We start from the raw sequence: 20,510 nt of genomic DNA on the forward strand, positions 1-20,510 counted from the left end.
TTTCAATAAGTATCGGTGGCTCAAAAATACAGACAAATTGAGAAGAATCCCTATAGTATAAATATGTTTGTATCCTCGGGTATTGGTAATAGGTACTATTATGTGTACTTAATCAATCATGCTTAAGTGATTCTGAGTGGACTTTAATGAAATTTGATACACTGATGGACTACATATAAAAATAATAATAAAAATAATAATGTAGGATAATTTTTATACAAAATAATTTATGTGTACTTTTGATTTTAACCTTTTTTTTATACAACTTAGAATGGCAAACAAGCTGACGGTCCACCTGATGGAAAGTGGTAACTGTAGCCTACAGACATGAGCAGTACCGTGGACATAACAGAGTATACTGTTTCGCCTATGATACCCCCCATGTGTTGCCATTCCTGAGGACTCAGGTGTTATTCCTTTGTACACAGTAAATTCACTTCACCCACCCACCCTTCAAACCGAAACACAGCCATGCAAACAAAACTGCTACCTAAGTGAATAATATTAAAAAATCACATCTAATATTATTATTATTCCATTTTTATTTATATAAACAACAAATAAATTATACTGAATATTAAAAGTTGAATATACGCATGTTTCGACTTACAAATAACGGTCACGAGCAAGGCAACCAGGCAACATCTGTTTAATATTAGCCAAGCAATTTGTTCGGTAAGACAAGAAATTCTTATACAGAGTGAAATCGGAATCGTTAGCCGAACATTTTCGTCAAAGAAATACGAATCGAGAAAACAGCAAAAAATTTCGAGCCTCTGTAATAACATGACGCATACAATTGTTGAGATAGTATAAGAAACTGTTTTTTTTTTATTAAATTTATAAAAAATCTGTCCTAATATATTCTATAGCATTTATCATGATTTTAATTTTATTCTATATATAGACCATCTGTTTATATGAAAACTATTTTTTACCCACTTTTTCTTACGCGTGGATTGAATAAAAAAACAAATAGAAAACCATTTGAATATACCACTTTTGGATGGTGTAGCAAGATTAGATTTTCAAAAATCCAATTGTGAAAATCGTATCCAATTTGGTCCAATCATTTTTGCGAGATGTGAGCACAAACGTACAGGCAGAAATGGTTGCTATTACTAAGTCTGCTTTTATTAAGATCCCTCATGTATTTTTGTTTAAATACTTTCTTTGTACAGACAACGTTTAATACCATTTCATTATATTACTAAAATAGGAAATAAGACGTTTTCATTTGTTTAATTCTAGTATTCCAATTTTATATCTATTTACATAATTATTTTTATTAATCTAATAAGTTTAGTACATTTTTTACATTTACTAACTATATTAAAGTTTAATAAATAAACATTTCGAAGTACTATAATCTATATAACCATAAACCATACCAACCAACTATATTTACATATAGTAGAATATATAAATAATAAGAACTGTTTATAATCACAAATTATAAACTGCTGATAGATAATAGTCATTTTAGATAATGAGGGTTATTATATGGCATGTATATTAATTAGTGCTAAATCAATTTAGAATAAAACGTTAGTAGTAGGTGTCGAATTTTTTAATGGATCAAACTGGAATGATAAATCTGGTTGCGTTATCAGTATACGCTAGCGGGTCAATGAGAGATGACAGGTGAAGATTAAAGCAGGTCAATTAGTCTATCGCGACGAATTAGTCAAGAATTAATCACGATGGTTTCCATGGGGCACTACGTGGAGGTCGACTTGAAAAATAAATTGTTAACAATAGGGTCGTTAGAACCCATTATTAATAATCTCTTCCCTTAGTTACCCAATTTCCAAGAAATGTCTTGCCATCTGGATGTTATGGTAGGTACCTTACAATTTATTTCATTATTGAGAATTTGAGATTCGGGTGAGGGTTGCGGATATGGAAGCCTTCAGACCTCTATTAGACCAGTAATCCGATCCTTCCGAGATTTTCCACATAAGGGCTCACCTTTCTTGTGAATGTTTGAAAGCCCGATCGCTTATTGTTTTACTAAAGTATGGTTTCAGACTTCATACGCGGAAAGCTTTCACGGTAGGAAGACTCATTTTGTAGTTATTCAATTTAATAGGGGTAGTATTTTTAGAAATTATTAATATATAGTTGTTTTTGGAAAAAAATATTTGTAAGTCTTCTTCGTTTTTAGATTACTTTCATTAATGTTTTAGATAGGTAGGTACTTTTTTCTGTTATTCATTAATGTTGTAACTACATAAATGTGTTTGAATAAATCAAAAGGAATGACTTTTACAAAGTTTCAAAACCGCACATTCACAAGATTTACTTATAATAAGGTTCATAAGAACGTTCAGAAGTTATTTTTATGTTCATGCAGTGTTTTTTGGATAAAGTTGTTCAATTAAAGTTGTTAAAATGTTCAACATATCATTGTTAGGTAGTTACGTTCTTTCTGGTACATTTCTTAGTTATTTCTAAAAAAGGTATTTGTAAAAACTGTATTGTTACTAGTAGAAACTAAGAAAGTAGATATTATTCAAAACATGTATGCAACAATAGTATTACTTTGTTATCTCTATATATCTCGTAAGGATTTTGGAATGAAAATAAATGCGAACCACTCATCTTAGAATATTGAAATTTGTAATCGTAAACGAATCACAGCATAGAAAAACTTGAGAATGAATTTGAAACGTGTGCTTGTATATTTGTAGACGACAGGGAGAATAAGATTGCTTTTTCTCAGTTACGGGACTATGTATATTTACATAATAATGGCCATTGAATTATGCATAGTGGGTTGAGACGAGCCGCATTTTCAGGGAGCGAGGGCGGTTGGGACATTGCACACAGCGGACTTTTGATGGACGGGAAGGCTTTAAATATAATCTTTATACTATTTATCATCATCATCAGCCATTATCTATTCACTGTTGAACTTAGATTTCCCCTGTAGATTGCCATAAGGAATCACTCCAAGCCTGTAGTTACTCACACTACTTTATTATTAATAATAATTATCAAACCATTTGATCAACGTGGTAATACTGTACTACTTTTTGGGGAGAATCTTATATGTACAGAGCCGGATCTAGTTTGAGTGGGGGGAGGAGATTTTTTGTCATTTTTTCGTCATCAATGCACTGTACTACTGCAAAGTGTTATTCGTCGTCACGTGGACGTGGTTGGACATATCGATTCCTGTCTGTTTGCTCTAATATGTAGGTAGATATTTTTTGCTATATTAGGCTCTATTTCAAATAACAAAACAAGAAATTTTTACAAGTCAGTTAATTACTAGCAATTTGAAAACTTGTCAAATATTTCTGAAAATAGTAGATTAATAAAAAAGTTTAAATTAAAGCTGTATTTTTAAATCCGTTGTTTCGTCATTCGTAAACTCTTTCCGACACAGTTGCGGCGGAAGAAACTTTTCTCATAACTCCACTCCACAGTTGTTTTCCAGTTGTTCTGCATTATAAATAAGACCATACTTTTATTTTAGAAATTCATTGTGGAGTGATCCCGAAAATCTATTTTAACACTGACTAATTGGAGAGATCTGTTTCTAATACAGAAGAACGTTTAGAATTTTAATTTTACTTATATAATAAAATTGTTACTAGACAATGTCTGTACATGAGAGATAAAAACGTATATATTTTGTTCGCCTATCTGCCTGTCTGGAAGTTTGTTCCGGTATCACGCAAAAGCTACACCAACTACATCAAATTGGTTGGGGTTTACATAGCTATATTACTGAAGATCTTATTAATAAATTGGTATATACGTATAAATTGGTATCACGCCACATAGAAGTAGTCTAGTACATTTAATTGATTATACTACTTTTAAAATCCACGTATATAAAGTAGCAGGAAAAGTTTTTTTAATGGATGACAATGGAATGGTAACCCCGCCTGCGCTATCGGTATATACTGGCGGGTATATACCAGTGAGGGATGATTGGTGAGGATGAAAAGGCTGATCAGTTAGTCCACCGTGACGAATTTAACGATAAATTACACATGATGATTTCAAGGGGAAACCACGTGGAGGTCGACCTGATAGGGTATATTGATAGAAATGTGGACTAATCTCCCCATTACTAACAATCCTTTTCCCCCGCAGGAAAAAAGTTAGAACGTATAATAAAAATTCCATGCCATTCACACCAATTTCAGAAATAGCTGATCTAATTTTAATAAAATTTTGTAAATAGCGGGTGGCAATCAAGGGAAAATAACATTTGCCAGGTTATCTTATTAAATTAATATTATTTATACCAGCACATACATATCCTTGTGATTATGGTGCTGTTCGTGTAGGTTACTGCAACGTTTACCAATTTCCAGCAGGTGGGCCGTTAGCTTGTTTTTTAGCCTGTTAGCATTCTAGTTGGTATGTTCTAAATATAATTAAGTTGGTCAGGTTTTTGTGACATCATCATCATTATGTCAGCCGTTAACTGTCAACTGTTGAACATAGTCTACCCTATAAGGTAGGTTTTGCCACGCTTGGCAGGCAAGTTGGCAACCACAATTAGTCTTTGATAATGTTTTAAAAGTGATGCTGCTACTCATCCCTTGACCATGAAGTTTCCTTAGTCGCCAAGAGGCAACACTCACGAGAATATAAGGGATGGCCCATTCTATGCCGGACTCACACGGCATACAGTAACGTAGGTGTATCAAATTGTTTTTAAATATACATATCTATCTAACCATTATTTTTGCTACGCCACCTACGCATCAAGGAACAATAATGTTTAGATACTATACTTCAAAGTCTTATATGAAGAGATACGATAGGTACAGGTGCCATCAGTTTCCGTGCCCGCATTACAAAGTGACGTTTGTGATGTCTTTGTCCTACTTATCAAAGGACCGGTATGTTAAAATATTTATGAGTTTAAATATAGGTATGCCACTGAAAGGCCTTATGATGACGAAGGAATAAACTTCATTAGGCGGGCATTTCACATGTAAATTATTTTGAAATGTTTACTGCTGTCTGTCGGAGATAGTCTGAAATGAAGGTTTCCAATTAATCTCATGCAAAGTTTATTAACGAATTTAAATACACCATGAGGTAAAAATCGTAATAATAGTAAACTGCCATAGGAAATAGCCCCGTTTCTTATGATATTTTATGGGACGGCCTATGTTCTGCAGTAGGCAGATAACTGCTGATATGATGATGATGATGATGACGAGGTAAAACAAAAACTTGCAAACTTGCTTTTAATCTTGGCTTTTTGTTTGTCAATTCTTTACATAATTATTACCTAAATGTAAGGTATTTCATTAATATAAAATAAACCTAAGTAAAGCGGCAAATCCAGTGACACTAAAAGATATTATAAATAAAAAACTCATTGAGCGATACACGGTCCTAGAAGAAGGGAGCGAGGTGAACCGCGTAGCATAAGATCGATTGTAAATAATCGTAATGGAAGACCATTCTGGACGCCCTTTGTCCCTTACGCGACATTGGAAAATACGTCAAAGTGGTTTGTTTCCCTCCCGTTTGTATGTTATTTATATAAAGTGACACCAAAATCGCAGGTACTATCCTTAATTTATAAAATGAATAGTAATCTTTTAAATTTTTTATCCAATTTTTTTAAATTAAATTTTATTTTTTATTAAATCCAATATAATAACAGTGTATTTTGTCAATTATATTATTTCGTCCAAAAAAGGAGGTTGTTCTGCGTTTTTTTGTTTTTTGTATAATTTTCCTTTTATTCTAAAGGATTTATTGCTACGTTTATCTCAAATTACTTTATCGCGTTTTTGGTGAAATAAAGTTTACTTGTTTAAAATTCTTCTGAAAGAAAAGAGACAACTTTTCAACTGCTCGAGGTAAATTAAATTTATTCTTGGATTAAAAATATCAAGTAAATTAGTAAGTACAGAGACTTCATAATATCAGTAAAGGCGTAGGTATGCATATCACAGTGTATTTAGTGATATACTTGATGTCGTTCATATCTATGGACGATGGTAACTATTTTGCATCAAGTGGCTAGTTAGCATGTTTATCATTACAATTTGAATAATAGTTTTCCAATTTAGCAAATAAGGAATTAAATAATAAAATAATCTCGTATTATTTGATTGGCAATAGAATCGCCTACTACATTCTATTTACTTTTTATTTATAGCTACGAGTATAAGTGGACTATTGTCGAGTAAGCACGATCTGAGCTTAGATTCAATACATTACAGCGCAGTAGACGTCAGCAGGGAATTCGGCTTTGCCTTTCACACCATTGGGTTCTAATAACATTCTTATTCTCTTTGCTCTGCAGAGACACTTTAGAAAGATCACCTACGTGAGAATTATAACGTAAGAATAGAAATAAAGGAAGTAAAAAGCAGTCCTTATGGCAGTATATAATGGAGTTGGAATTTGTCACGACAAAATTCATATAATTATTTGAATAAGGAAACTAGGCGATTATAAAATAATAAATAAAATTTTTACTTGGGAATCCTCGTTAATTTTTGATGTAATACCCTGCGATATTGAATATCTGCGATTGTGTCCACGTGATTGAGACATTAAAATAAAAAAAGTTGCCTCTCCTTCATTTCATATAGTACGTGTAAACAAAATTTAAGAATGACTAAATAACCCATTAGGCTTTAAGAAGTAACAAACTCTCTTACATATTTATAACTGTATATCGCGGGTTTTTCTGCAAGAACATTTTGTACTTATTCTATGTGCTAAATAGAATATAAGGTACCCATGTACTCAATTTTATTCAAAATTATTCTATAACTTTTGCGTGAAAGACTAACAAATATTTATCCATCCCTCCATCCGTCCATCGATCCATCCGTCCGTCTGTCCGTTTGTCTATCCATCCCTCCAAAATTTCACATTTACAATATTAATAAGATATTAGTAATGATTTACTGAAAGAACAATACTCTCTTTCACTTATAAGAAACTAGGTACAAGTTATGGATTTACTCACCCAAATTAGGATAAAAATAATTTATATACTCGTATAAAACCAAAATGTCGTCCGTTTATTTGCCAAATTTCACTCAAATCTGTATCTTACCTACAACAGTTATTAATAACGCTATGACTAACGGACAACGGGACGGATGGATAAAGTCGCATATAACGGTTCTTTTGTGCCTTTTGGTACAGAATCCTAAAAATGTTTGTCGTGATAAAACATTAACTAAGTGAAATTGCTCTCTACATTTTTCATGACTTTTTTGATTATAAAATTTCTCAATAGAGATAAATGTACTTAAACCCATATTTAAGTCTTATATACTAACATATATATACGGTTGTATGCTAGTTTGCTATCTTTGTGATATAAAGAAATAAAACTTACCTATTAAGTGCTTACTTTTTAAACATAATTTATAAATAAAAAAGACAACTTGAATATATTTTTATTATGTTTATTTATAATAAAATATCATTGTCAAGCAATCATAATTTAATATAAAAATTAAAAATAATACTGAAAGAAATTATTTTTTCTCTCTAATGGAATTGTACTCGTAATAATACTATTAAAAATGCGAAGGTTCGTGTGGGTATTTAAATGGATAAATATTTGTTACTCTCTCACGATAAAACTGTTTAATGAATTTGAATGGAATTTGGTTTACGGATAACTTATATCCTAACTTAACATATAGGTAAGATATTTGTCACGTGGGTGAAACCGCGGGATACAGCTAGTTGTGTTTCAGTCCAAAGTTATAAAGCAATGTATCGATTCGGACAGAATAAATTATTATAATTGAATCTGCTGGCTTCGCATAAAAGTTAATCATAGAGAGGAAATTTTCTGTTAACCTCTTGGGAATCTCGACATCTGTGTAGCTAAGGAGATTCATCTTAACATAAGAAAATAATTAGCATTCAATACGTTTATATCTACTTTTGTTTTATTTTTTATACAAACAGAGAAAAGGAAGGGCCATCAAATATTTTTTATTAAAATTAACTAATAAAAATATCTTTATTATCTATTTATATATTATAGATAAGATATAATAAGATAAATATTTATAAATATTATAAAAAAAGTAATATTTATATTCGAGTAAACTTAGATTTAAGCATGTTTGAATAAATAATTTTTTTTCATTAAAACTTAAACAGAAAGTAACTAATTTTTATTGCAATCATAACAGACACACTTTAAATGAAATTAGTAATAAATCGAAACGTTCAATAAATATATAAATTTTTTATTTATATTATATTATATTTTACTATTGGACTTCAACAGACTGTAATATTAATGAGATCAATTATTTATTTGTAAATATTTTCAATCCGTTTTATTAAAATAGATACAGTAATATAATTGTGAAAGTGCGAATCTGGACGCGTCAGAAAGATATTCGAGTAATATTTGTGTCAGGTGGGCTATTTGACGCAAAGATTTCCTTGTTCTTAGGTTTAACGTTATAACATCTATGTTATGCGTAAGCATTCTTGATCTGTAGTTTCATTCTTTATTATAGAACTAAGAACAATGTAATTCCTTGTTCTTAATTATAGAATAAAAACAACTGACAATAGTGTCAGTTGTCACTGTCATTATTACAAAATGTAATGTCATGTCAATTTACGGTTCGTATTGATTCTAGTTCTGTCAAGATCAATACTATTAAACGTATTTGATGCGGAAATGTGTTTTAAATAAATTATTATCATAATAATTTGAAAAGGAGTAGGACATAGGCTACGTTTTATCTCAGTCAGACGAAATTGTGGCCGTAACTAGTTACTTATATGATTTTCATACTGTAGTCAGTTTACGTTACGACTCTGTTTGCTTCACAAGGGCCGTAAAGTCAATTTTTATATCTAACAACATTGTAGTTTCAAATATTCATTTACAAAATTAATATCTACAGGTACCTACCTTAATATTTTTCCTGTTATGGATAATAACTGTGTTGTTTTGTTGTTTTCCTCATTATCCGGCTGTTTTCTCGTATCATTGCCGGCTATATTTTGCTTTAAGCTTAGATGTTCGTTCGAGCGTGTTTTATTTAATTAGTAGGTCCGTTAGTCCTTGTACCTATGGAATATTGTTCAGAGAAGCGTATATTCACACAACCTATAGCTTGAGTGCACGCCCAAATGACGACGCCGTTCGGTAATGTTTTCATTCTGCAGCAGATTCCTATAAATAAATAACCATAACAACGCGTTAACGGCGGGAGGGGAAGTAATATGATTGAAATATGCTCTGCGTTGTAATTTCCCATAGAAACTTAACATTTCCTACGAACCTTTTTAATGTAATGTTATATCAGTGAAACACTATTCAAAAACATGATTGCTCCCTAAGGAATTGTTTGAACCAGAATTCTAGTTTTCGGTCTCCAGCTCTCAATGTTACTAACATATTATGTCAGGTCATTCTTCATGCGATTTCCTCTATAAAATTATAATTCGTTGTATGTTGTATGATTTTATACCTTTCAGAAGACTAAGAACGGATTTAACCCGAAAATCGCCGTATTTTTGTCAGTTTCGTCCGACACTTATGGCCTTCAATCCGTTTTTTGTAAATATTCGTTTTAATTGTGTCACACTTGCTGTAGGTCGGTTCACGTATGAATAATTGTTGTCTGAAATGAGACCATATTGTTTAATTTAGCGAGTGATTCATTCGTTCAATCTAGTAAATTGATTTGAACTTGGTCATTGTAAATACCTACCTAATATTGAATGGCTTCAATGGCTACTCCATTGTTGCAATTGCATTGGTTATCTAAACTAGACAGATATCTAAGTGTATATAATATATAGAGAGAGATGATAAGTTGCATTTAGAATACCTATATAATATTTTGTATTTTATCAGGAAAGGTACCTAGTTGTAGTTTTGCTAGTGATCACTAGCGCACATTTTATAATTAAATGGGATTTATACTAGATTGTTGGCGTCATTAAAAAAAAGAAACAAATAACTGTCTGACTCCATAGACGTTATTTTACCCCCCTATCGTCACCTAAAATGTTCATTTATTCTTATCTGATTTAAAACTATCCTGTCACTAAAGTTGGATGAAACAATACAAATTAACAAAATTTCTTTCTAATTGGTTTTCCGGAGCAGTTTCCGGAACAGTAGAAACGTCATTAAAATGTATGTATATGGTTGGACGAACCTTCAAAAAGACTTTTGAGTAGTAGTAAATTATGTGTGAACTTTAAAGTTTCAATGTTTAGAAACTAGGAAAGCATCTAAACGAAATACGACAAACAGTTAATATTTATACAATAGGTAATAGAGTTTCTCTCTGGTATAGAACTACAAAAATAATATAATTTATTTAATCCAATGTATGTATTAAGGATAAAGAATAATAATGGTTTTCGTGTGGAGGTCTACTGATTTTATCTTCATTTGAAGGATACTTAGCTATATTGAGATATTAAGATATAATCTGAGGGATATATTTTGCGTTATTCATTTTTATTTTCCTACGATAATGGAATTGTTTACTGACACTTGATCCTTATCACTAATATTTACGCGTGACTTTGTTTACATGCCCGTTTCATTACTTAAATATTTCAATAAGAATAAAGATGTTACTAAATTTTATGACAATCTACGGAATCATTAAGGATGTAATCTGTGTATAAAATTTCATTCATATCTGCTCAGTAATATCTAGCCGTGATTGCGGAACAAACATTTGAGTATTCTTACAATCGTAAATCATAGTATTATATTACCTGTAGGGTAGACAGAAACAATGGAATGCCAAATGTTATGTACATAATATAATACACTTCATGATAATTTTAGAATAATATGTAGGATGTACCTAAGCCAATGATAAAGTAGGTAAGACTACAAAACAGAAAAACGTGCATCAAATACCTAGGTGCCTGGTTTTTTAAATAGAATCTAAAGTAGTGGACAGATTCCATTAAGAGACCTTCAGTTAAGCCTCTGTTCGTGACATGGTAATAATGTACCTAAGCATTGAACCACCTGATCTACCTACAACAATTATATCTATTATTATCTCATTCTACCTACTGCAATTTAAATTATAACTTATTTTATCACTAAATAGTGATGACTATAATACTAAAACATGGTCCTACGGGGTTGCCTGTATCCAAAACTTCAAACTGCTCAGTTAGCTATGGAGAGGGCTATGTTTGAAGTGATAGTTTCGGAAATAAAAATACCCGTAAAAGAACCAAAGTGACTGATATAGCACAAAGAATAAGCAAACTGAAGTGACAATAGGCTGGACACATAGCTCAAAGAACTGACAACAGATGGAGAATAGATATTCTTGATTGGCGATCCCTTATGGGCATTTGCAGTGTAGATCCACCCCTCACTAGATGGAGTGACGACCTCAAATGCATAGCAGGGAATCAGTGGATGCAGGTGGCTTAAGATCATTCCTTATGGCAGTCTATGGGGGAGGCCTACGTTCAGCAGTAGACAGATAATGTCTGAGATGATGATGATTCCTAAAAGCCAATCTTAAAATCTGGTGTATGTATTATCTTGATACGCAATCTAAAAGTAGTTAATCTCATTGGTATTCCTACCTCCAAAATCTAAGCATTGTAAGTCGCTTGTAAAAGCTAGTTTATCATATTACTGCTATTAATGTTAATATACATCACTAAATATTGATTATGTCTACCAGATAGATAATCAGTTATAACCTATAATATGAGTAGATAAATACCTCAATCGAACCGAAGTCTCAACTAATACGGGAACAAAAAAAAATCAATAAATCTATCCCTCTTGTTATATTTTTAGCTTAGCCTTTATAATATAGAAACCGTATTAAATGCTCACTTTAGGTTAAAGCGATTCCATTATTTTCTTTGCTGCATTTTCTTTCGACGTCGTCGCTTTTCAGGAATCTAATAATCTAAAAGATTTAACAAAAAAGCTGGTCGCTTGGTAAAATATTAAATTTTCAATTGAAATGTTACTTGATACTGTTTAGTCACTTAATGTGATTACTGTAAAATAATTTTAGAAGTAAGACACCTTTTTAATTTTTGTTTAACAAAGTTATTAGTAAACTAACCAATTATGTTAGGTATTTAACTTAATCTCTAATTATGCTTTTTTAATTATTTATATAATGTGACGTGTTTGATTGCGTACATTTCACGTTGATTGCGTATCAGTACGCGGCAAATTTATAAAATATCTTGTATGTTATGTTAGGTATATAATCTACTAATGTATCAAATTTTATTCAAAACCATTCACCCGTTTATGCGTAATTGATTAAGAAACATTTAATTATCATACAAAAATTACTTCACGTTTATAATAATAGCATTATTTATCTTCAGAGTAGTCCGACTAATTTCAGATTGAAGTTAAATACATACCCAACTAAATAAATATTTATGATAAAGTATGATTCACGAAAATTATATTTTATTAAATTAATTAAGAATATATTTTGTTGAAAGAAATTAATAAAAAAATGCTAGAAATAAGTACACATATCTTCTGTCTATATCCAGAAAAATATAAAGTAATATATTAAGCTTTAGGTTAACAATATATATAAATTATAATAATAATACTTAATAGACTAAAACATGAATAATAGCACCGATCTTAATTCAAAGGAAATAAATATAATATAGTACAGGTCAGGCATTTCAATAAATTCCATTATTTAATGATCTATATTTGTATTAAATTATTACAATCTCTTTATATATCTTTATTTATAAAATAAATTAGGTATTGAATGTTTTACATTGCCTCTTAATTTCTTTATAAAAGGTCTATTCTTCAATTGCGGGTTAAGGGTCATAACCTTTAACCCATTACACACCGAAGTCTTCTGTCGTAATATTTTTATAAAATAAAATAAGACCCTAAACACGTTTATTAAAAATAATGAAAGGTACTCACGGCGCTTAAACTACTAACAGCCTCTTCAGCATGAATAACTGCAAAATGACGAATTCATACACCCAGCCACGAATCGTCAATTATAAAACTTTCAAAGAAATGGACATAAAAAACCACACTGTCACCAATAATGTACACGGACTCTTTTTTACAACACTCTTAGCTTGATATGGACCGATTTAAGAATGGTTACTTAATCATTCCACATGAAATTGCGTAGCCGGTGGAGACTCGGTGGAAATGCGAAATTTTCTCCGCTACAGCGAGAGGACTGAGGGTTGGAGCTACGGGAAAATATAAAGCCTCGACCGGGATTCCAATGAAAAACACACATAGAGCAAGGTTCAAGCGCATACTGACTCCCTCGCGCATAATGACTCAGACGTGAATCAGAGGAGGTCAAAACGATTACGCACTGTACCTCTTTTTCTATACCGAGTTTATACGACATTTTCCGAAGTCGAGCGACGATAACCGACCACCAGCGAAAGCTCAATGAGAAACGATAATTCATTATAATGTGAAAAAGGACATTTCCCAGAAATACATACCCACGGTGACTGTCGCTTTAGACTTTTGGAATTTATGTAAACGCCCAAGAATTTGTTTTGATTAATATAATTTTCTTAGGGTGTTAATTGCTGTTTCCATCTAACCATACTCCTTTGCAAATCTACAAAATAAATATGCTCACAACTGTAATTGCAAACGGGGCAGTTTTATTACTGAATGTCAATGTCAACTATTTACTCGCTCTCATTTGGTACTTATTGGAATTTAATATTAGTTCTCGATTATGCAAAATAGTTGTTAGTAATTAATTTTCTACTATTTCATAATATTTTATAGCTGCTCTAGTCATATCCTTATTATAAACGTGAAAGTGAGTTTGTTTGTTTGTTACCTTATAACGTCTTAACGGTTAAAACAATGTTTATGAAATTTGATATACACGTATTATATGGGATGAAGGATAGAGTGCTTTTTATTTTAGTTAGTACATATCCTGGTCACGGGGGGAAGTCGCGAGTAAAGGCTAGTAAAAAATAAATTTATACAGATTTGTAACCATTTTGTTCTATTGTCTCTTGATTACACGAATATCAATCAAGTTTTTGTTAAAGTTTTTTGCTATTTCCTTTATCTTGCATTGACGCCACAGCGATCAATCAATACGTAGTGATTGATATAAAAGGCATTTCGTACATTATCCATTTATGGTTTGACATCGTTCGTTCATTTGAACCTATAATTTCTTTGGGAGAGTAAACAAGTCCATTTATCAGAACTAAGTAAATACCTAACGTTCTTGAGTGGCGACCTCGTACAGGCAAACACAGTATAGGACAACCTCCCCATTAGATAGAGAGACGGCCTGAAATGCATTGCAAGGGAATCTATGAGTGCAGGTGACTCAGGACCTAAGGAACGGTTCTGAGCCACCTGCATGGCTTTCTATAGGGGAGGCCTAGGTGAAGTAAGTACCTAGTTATTTTCCTTAAAAATTTTTGTTTATTGACAAAATCATAGATTTGGGATCGAACCCTCAATTATGAACACTAGTGAACATAAGTTAGGCTTTGGTGATGTTTTAAGAGATATGCTGCTGTTCATCCTTCGACCATTAAGTACGTTTATCAATTGTCTATTATAATATAGTTAAAAATGTGTGTTTTTTTCTAATGCCATTATGTCACCTGTTGCGTAGAAATAACGTGTTTAATGGATGATAATGAGTCTATTACAAATCGGTATCCCCGCCTGCACTATAGGCATACTGGCGGGGCACCAGTGAGGGATGAATGGTGTGAATGAAAAGGCAGATCAGTTAGTCCATCGTGACGAATTAAATTACTCACGATGATTTCCACCGCGTGGAGGTCGACCTTATAGGATATGTTGATAGCGATGGGGACTGATCTTCCCATTACTAACAACCCTTCTCCCCTTAGAAATTATGTGTGACCTGTATACTGTGTGGTATTATCTAGAGTCTGTTGAGGATATTATTCAAAAATAAATGTTTTGCGTTCCTATAAGACGAGTATGTAAGATTAAAATTGATTATTTTTTAATATATGCTATTTCTGTAGGAAAAGTATTCAGTTTCACTCATAGGACATTCTCTAAAAAGGATGCTCATTATCTCAATTTCATTGTATAATGACCGATGGTTACGTTGTATGGTCAATATAGAAGCATAAAATATTAAATAGGTAACTTTTTATTCGACATTACCTATATGCAAAACACTATAGACTCATTAATACGATTAATTTGTATTATACTAATTGAAACCATTTATGAAGTAATTTTTTAATGAAATTGTGATTAATTTTAAATTCTATTTATATTATAAATGCTCTTATTAAACATAAAACATGTAGCACGAAAGTTTATAATTTAATAATTTTATGTTTTCATTTTTTTTTGTATAAGTATATATTCTTTTATTTCTTTTTTTGCGTATGTATCTATGTCTATTGTTATTTGTGTGTTGTAAGTAATGCAAATAAATTATATATTTATGTACCCGTTTATTATTATTTTTTATTCAAGGCCGTTTAGTAGTTTTTGCTTGAAAGAATAACAAAGATCCATGCATACATCAATACAAACTTTCGCAATTATAACATTAAAAGGATTTGGCGAAGTCGCACAGCTAATAATAAATCTAATTCATCTTTATATTAGGTATATTAATAATAAAATTACTATAAAAATTAATATCTTTAAAATATTGACAATGGATTTGTTACTTTTTAGTGTCTATGGAATTTGGTATTATACTTACCTACTATATGGGATGGAGTAGGACATAAGTTATTATTATCTCGATCAATAAACATATCAATAGTGTCACGAAAATAAAGTTGTGGCTAATTGCTAGTAATAAATAATTTTATATAGTTCAACGACCAGCGCAAGTCATGAATTCTTAGAATTGGCACTAGAAGATCAGATGCGTTGCCGAATTCTGCGCTTGAAAATTTTAAATCCCTATTAAATAGTAACCTGTAATTACAGTACGAATGTATTTTACAGAACAACCAATTCCCTAGTCAATATATTCATAACTCATGCTCGATTGTAGCAATCAAATACCGTATAGTAGAATCGGATATTGGGATGCTGCTGTAATCAATGACGAACATATGTACCTACATAACTAAGCAAGCGGTAGTTCCTGTAATGTAGGTACATGAAGATACACGGTATTAGAAGGTACCTATACAATTTATGTGTGTAACAAACAAACATTCATCCATCATTACAAATTTTCACATTTATTATATTAATAGGTTACGTATATGTGTTGTGTATAAAATCCCTCTATTCATCAGTATTCAAATTACATGTGTGGACCTAGACACAATTTTATTCCTCTTGAATATTTTATGAATAAGTACAAAATTAATCCCACCATATCACTATCTAGAGGTAAGGGATTGTTAGTAATTGGCCTCATTATCATTAATAATATAATAGTATCATATTTGAACTCTCGCCGTTAGTTAATTTTATATTTTCGCGTTGTTTACACATTTTATATTTCAATACACTGTCGGGACTTAACGCGGCAATAAAGAAGCAGGTATGTAGATTCGATTCCGTTTACCTGCATAAAATATTTCATCGCGTTAACTCCCTGCCGTTGCCCATAGAAACCATCAAATTTAATTAAAATACACTGACGCTCATACCTGTTGCTCATTGTTTGTCTCTCTGAGGATTATAGGTACGTTAGGCCTTCGTTCTCTATCATTTCACTGCCATAAATAAATTGAAACATTCAAATACAGCCTCTTGCTGACAGAAACAAGAGTGGAACAAAGATACTCATGCAAATGGCTTTAGTACAAAGTCTTCCATAGGTCTGGAAAATTTTACCTTTGTATGAAAATATGTAGGTACGTACAAAATAATTCTTGACGAACAATGAACCGATGTACATTAATAATAGGAACCGGTAAACTTACTAATTGAAAACGAAAAGTGTTATCCATGTTAAAAGATACCTCAATTACGTAGGTAATCCTACTTCACCTCTAATTAAATAAGGTACATCGACCTACATTACGAGGAAAAAAGGAGTAAATTGAGTATCAGCACTCATACCAGTTCATTATCTGACTGGTGGATCGATTCTTGACACGGGAATATGAGGTAGTGAATTTGAAAATTTTAGCTGTTATATATTTTTTATACCACTGTGGTGGCGAACAAGCATATACAGCTCATCTGATGGTAAGCGGTTACCGTAGCCTATGAATACCTGCAATATCAGGGGCGTTACGCGCGCTTTGCCGACCCTGAAGAAACTCTTTACCCCTTTTTTGAAGAACCCCATACTGTAGTCTCTTGGAAAAACCTCGACAGGGAGCTCATTCCATAACCTGAACATTCATGGGAGGAAACATCTTTGAAATCGCGCTTTACGCGACCATCTAGGCTCTAAGGTATGTGGTCGTGCGCATCATGTTGAACAATTTTTCTGAGCACTGTCCGTTGTACATATAAGCGGCAGAACACGCAGAAAGAGGCAAAATCTCCCCTAAGACTTAAAAGTTTGAAACCGCTTGTAAGTAATGGTTGGATAATATTCCATAAAATACGCGCGATGCCAACATGCTGATTATTTTAAATCTATTTGTATATATTGACGATTGTGGTGTGAGGAATATTACTTATTCCCATTAGTTTATTATTTTGATAATTTTTCAAGTGGGGCCTAGCCCCTTAAAAAGGTACAAATGTAGTTACTCTTTGACATGTCTTTGGACATAACTGAAAGTTCCGCTCCTGATCCTGGGGGGGGGGGGGGACCACCAATTAGTTCTGGGATAGGCACGAAACCCTTTAAATCCCTCACTGGCAGTAACCAATAGCGTAATTATTTTACTTTAATTCATTAAGAAAAAAAACACGATGCTTTTTAGAGGGACCAACAAAATAAAGGTCCATGTAATGGTTTTGTGGAGATCGACCTGATAGGATATATATATGGTTTCCAGGGAGAACCACATGAAGGTCGACTTAACAGGGTTTTTTTAATGGAATTGTATTGTAGCCCCATCTGCGCTATCGGTATACGCTGGCGGAGTACCAGCGAGATATGATAGGTAGAAAAGAAAAGGCAGGTCTTTTTTTGTAATGAGTGATAATGGGATGATAACCCCACCTGCGTTATCAGTATACGCTGAAGAGACACCCGACAGTGAGATGATAGGTGCGAATGATCAGGTCAGTTAACCTATTGTGATGTATACACCTGGAATTCAACACGATGGTTTCCAGGGGGAACCACGTGGAGGTCGGCCGGACATGGTATGTTGCCAGCAATGGAACTATTAGTTTGTATTACTAACAATTGGAAATTATATTTATTTCTAGCTAATTATTATTTTCTCTATGATATGCGGATGTTTCCAATTACACAACTGTACGTTATTTAATAAAAAATATTTATTGTTCACTGGCCGGAGGAAAGTCGAGTAACCTATGCGCTGGCCTAACAATATAAGTAACAAGTGGCTAAGTTTAGGTCGCGCATAGCGAAGGATCGGGTCGATTGACGGAGCCATGAAGAGCCTTAGCCAACAAGGGATAAACCCGGTCTAGGATAGAATATTATTATCTTGTAAATTGAAGTACTTTTCAAGACTTAGTCAAATTTACTGTGTTTAACTAAAAAACAGTCGACTGGCGCTTAATCATTTTAAATCGCTCATACAATATTAGTCGGTAGGGGAGAAAGGGATTGTTAGTGATGGGATCTAATTGACCCATTGCTAGCAATACACCCTTATCAAGTCGACCTCCACGCAGTTCCCCCTGGCAACCATCGTGATTAATTATAATGGAATTCGTCACAATGGGCTAACTGACCTGCTTTCGTCGTTACCTATCAACCCTCACTGGTGCCCCACCAGCGTGTATCGATAGCGCGGGTGGGGTTACCATTTCAATATCATCTATTAAAAAAAATTAATCGGTACTCAATTGTTTCCAGTTTTGAGAATAATATATTATTTTACTTAAATCTTTAACTGAGCTGTCTAATAATAATATTACTAATAAATAAAAATATAATTAGACGATTTTTATACATGGTTGGTATTTCAGAAAAAAAAATTAATGGATCTTAGTTTCAGTTTGAAGGGTGGGATACGGCGTGAATTTACTGGGTACAGAGGAATAACACTCGAGTCCTCAGGAATGGCAACGCATGGGGGGTATCATGGGCGAAACAGTATACTCTGTTATGTCCATGGTACTGCTCATGTCTATAGGCGACGGCACCACTTTCCATCAGGTGGACCGTCAGCTTGTTTGCTATTCTAAGTAGTATAAAAAAAACATAGGCAGCAATATACGAGGTTTGTCCGGAAAGTACGTATAAAAGTTTTAACAAAAATTTAAAAATTTTATTTTACAATTATTCAGGTAAATCAATTTTATCCCCTTCAAAGTACTCCCCCTGTGACATAATGCACTTGTGCCAACGCCGTTTCCACTGTGAGAAGGCTCCTTGAAAGTCCTCTGGTTGTAGGTTTCTCAGCTGCCCCGTCGTAGCTTTTTTTATCTCATTTATGTCCCCCAAATGCCGCCCCCGAAGTACCAATTTGGTTTTTGGGAACAAGAAGAAGTCACACGGGGCCAAATCCGGCGAATAGGGGGGTGTTCGGTCACCGTAATGGAATTTTTACTCAAAAACTCACGGAACGATCTTGGCGCAAATTTTTTCATTTGAAGTTCGTTTCTTAGAATTTCGTGGACCACGGTTTTGCCCAAATTAAGCTCTTCAGCCACCTGTCTGACCGTTAAACGACGGTCCCCATTAACACAAGTTCGAATTCTTTCCACGTTTTCGTCGGAATGTGAAGTGGAAGGACGTCCTGAACGTGGGTCATCTTGAACGCTTTCTCGGCCCTCTCTGAATCTTTTTAGCCACTTGTGGACGGTTGGTTCCTTCACAGCATCATCCCCATAAACTGTTCTGAGATCGGCAAAAATTTCACGGCCATTCTTGCCGAGTTTCGAGAGAAACTTGATTACGACGCGCTGCTCTTCAACGGAAGCGGGCTCCATGCCGACGGGGTTTCGTTAAGAGGTAACTTCACAGATGGCGTGACAAGCCAGTTCGCACCGCACGGCGGTCAGACCAGAACTGAAGCATTGTTAGGGACATAAGGAAGGGGTCCTGCGCTTACCTGGCCTCCCCACTCCTCTTTCTCGCATTCCAGAACACTTTTATACGAACTTTCCGGACAGACCTCGTACTGTGCTTGTCATCGACCTACACGTAGTCCCCTTGAAAACCATTATGGTTAATTCACGCTATATCCCAACCTTCAAACCGAAACACAGCCATGCAAACAGCTGCTTCACTGTTGAGACACGAATAGGACAGAGGTACCCAAGCAAGCGACTTTTGTACAAAGTCTCCCTCTTGTAGCATCCCCATTGCTAGTCAACCACTACGCTTAGTAATCTTAGACAGTACTATTATAGTGGCTATCCTGTTTTGTATCAGGTAATAAATATTAGATTGAAGAATACATTACACGTCGCGTATAAATGATAC

General features: G+C 33.3%; 1 protein-coding gene across 2 annotated transcripts in view; it reads right to left on the reverse strand.

Annotated features, from left to right (window-relative positions):
- LOC113515975 (probable G-protein coupled receptor CG31760) overlaps positions 1-13,282 on the reverse strand; it is a 56,842-nt gene extending 43,560 nt beyond the window's left edge. The window contains exon 1 of one of the 2 annotated variants that reach the window (XM_026900286.3): positions 12,923-13,282. The gene's annotated coding sequence lies outside the window, so the exon portion shown is untranslated. Of the gene's footprint in view, positions 1-8,902; positions 9,140-12,922 lie in introns of those variants that run through there. The other variant, XM_031908765.2, reaches the window with a different exon arrangement.
- Positions 13,283-20,510: the final 7,228 nt, after the last annotated feature.

Source organism: Galleria mellonella, unplaced genomic scaffold (genome assembly GCF_026898425.1).
Source record: "Galleria mellonella isolate WM207_F2 unplaced genomic scaffold, CSIRO_AGI_GalMel_v1 utg718, whole genome shotgun sequence".
NCBI lineage: Eukaryota > Metazoa > Arthropoda > Insecta > Lepidoptera > Pyralidae > Galleria > Galleria mellonella.